This window comes from Syngnathoides biaculeatus, chromosome 6 (genome assembly GCF_019802595.1).
Source record: "Syngnathoides biaculeatus isolate LvHL_M chromosome 6, ASM1980259v1, whole genome shotgun sequence".
Taxonomy (NCBI): Eukaryota; Metazoa; Chordata; class Actinopteri; order Syngnathiformes; family Syngnathidae; genus Syngnathoides; species Syngnathoides biaculeatus.
The window spans coordinates 22,706,720-22,709,513 of record NC_084645.1 but is presented as its reverse complement, the minus strand read 5'-3'; positions in this window follow the sequence as shown (position 1 = coordinate 22,709,513).

The following is a 2,794-nucleotide window of genomic DNA, read 5'->3' as shown; positions in this document are numbered from 1 at the left end:
ATTGTTAAGGCTCTTGTTCGCTCTGGAATCTTCATTTTTAATAACTCAGCGATGTGAATCATGTCAAACTCATTTTTTTTGTACTTGCGGTTTCCCTCCAAGGGCCGTTGTGGCTGTGAAACCATTTAAAAAAAAAAAAAAAGATCTTTAACCGCCTCATCATATTTACACGTGAAATTTATGAACTAGTTTCCGAATCGGAAATCAAGTGCAACGGGTTTTTCCAACTATTGTTGTTTAGTAACACAAAAATGCTTGTAATTTCTCAAGGTTATCATTTATGATAGGATGATTTGAAATTTCAGATTCATGGAATTTCATACACGATTTCCCTCCGCGGGCCACATAAAACCACGGGGTGGGCCGGATCTGGCCCCCGAGCCTTGAGTTTGACACCTATGATCAAGACTATACCAGTGGTCAAATTGACTAATTTTCAAATCTGTCCCGATGGAATCCTTTTCATAAAATCAGGGCAGGCTCCTCGCTAAAAAAAAAAAAAAAAAAGACAAGTGGTTCAGTGCACCCAATGCGGCGATCGAAATAATGCGCGGGAACGCCGTGTCTCGATGTGAATGTTCTGCTGGGGAAAGATCGTGTTCTTCGATGCACTTTGTTAAAAAAAAAACAATAACAACAAAACCACATGCCGTTTGCTTAGTAGCAGTGCTTTGTAATGGTTTTGCGGCCCACTGTGTGTTTGCTTGTGTGCGTAAGCCACACGAAAGACCGGCGCTATCATATCAGACATTCTTGTGTGAAGCGTATCATCGTGACTACTCTGCATAAACAGATCATTTCAGATGAGCGTTTCAGCCTTTGCGTGTGTCATACGAGGGGTCAGCGATAAACGCTACGTTTGCTCAATGCTATCGGCTCGCACCAAAACAGAACTTTGGACCTTTGACCTTCACCGCGCTCGATATCAAAGCTGACGTTAGGCCACTGAAGTCGATGGCAGACTTGGTCAAGTCTGCGTGTTTTACACAGTTTTGTTAGGACCATCTAGCAAAATGACAAAGCGGGTAATTTATTGTGGTGTTTGCGCAACGAGCAGTTTTCTTGCAGCTCACCAGCCAATGAAGCAACACCACTGCATAGATGATGTTGGAATAACATCCATCCATCTATTTTCTTTGCCACCTATCCTCATGAGGGTCGTGGGGAGTGCCGGAGCCAATCCCGGCAGTCAACACTGAACTGGTTGCCTGCCAATCGCAGGGCACATAAAGATAAACAGCCACACACATAATCACACCTACGGGCAATTTAGAGTGTGCCATTGATGTCGCATGTTTTTGGGATGTGGGAGAAAACCGGAGCGCCCACCCGGAGAAAACCCACCCAGGCACGGGGAGAACACGCAAACTCCACACCGGCGGGGCCGGGATCGAACCCAGGTCCTCAGAACTGTGAGGCCAATGCTTTACCAGCTGCCCCACCACGCCGCCGATTTCAGTAATATTTCTATCTTTTATTGTGAAATCATTTAATGGGCTAAATGAATGATTGAATAAATAATTGTAATGAGATGACATCATCACACACACAGCATTATCAGAAGAGATACCAAAGCGGGCCATATGTGTCCCCCGGGCCACACTTTGCCCACCCCTGCGCTAAACTGTCACCCAACTGTCAAACGACTAACTACCAAATGAATATCAACAAGAAGTCTCCACTTCCCTTTTGATTTCCCCTTCGTCATCCGTGTTGCATCAATTTCCGGCATCCGCGCTCTCACCGTTGGGCCGTCGCCCACTGCCGATCAGCGTTATTGATCGGCCCCCGTGGGCAGAATGTATCTTGGTGTACGCGGTGTGCCGTCCCAACCCGCACGTGGGCACACGTGCGCGGATGTAGGGAACGCCATCTGAACAACGCGGGCGTATACGGGAAACAAATCACCGAACTGTGGATGAGAGCTGACAAACGTACAAAAAAAGTACTCAAGTAGATATCTGTACTTTACATACAGTATTTGTGTCTTTTTACTTTTAGGCCCTGCAATTGACAACAGATATCTGTACTTTCTATCGTTTACTTTGCACAATGATGTTTTGTAATTCAGTCCAGATTCTGTCCCATTTTTTTCTTTTCTGTTTTTTAAACCTCGGGATTTGTACTAAGGCGGCATGGTGGGTGGATCAGATGGTGAAGCGTTGGACTCGCTGTTCTCAGGTCCCGGGTTCAATCCCCTGACCTGCCTGTGCGGAGTTTGCATGTTCTCCCCATGCCTGCGTGCGTTTTCTCCGAGCACGCCGGTTTCCTCCCACATCCCAAAAACGTGCAACATTAATTGGACACTCTAAATTGCCCCAAGGTGTGATTGTGAATGCGGCTGTTTGTCTCGCTGTGCCTTGCGATTGGCTGGCGACCAGTTCATGGTGTACCCCACCTCCTGCCCGCTGACAGCTGGGATAGGCTCCAGCACTCCCTGCGACTTTTGTGAGGATAAGCGGCTAAGAAAATGGATGGATGGATGGATGGATGGATGGATGGATGGATGGATGGATGGATGGATGGATGGATGGATGGATGGATGGATTTGTACTGTGTGTGTGTGTACTTTTCATTCAATTGTACTGAGATTGCCAGGCAGCCATTGCCAGACATCACTTGCGGTATTACGCCCCCTTCTGATCTCACAATACATCACATAAACTGTGATGACGACACAGGAGGACGACTGATCTGAAAAAACAAAAAACAAAAAAAAACAAAAAAAAAACCTGAAGTTGCTATCCGCCATCTTGATACTCCCAAAACAACCATGCCGACATGTTTCGTGGCT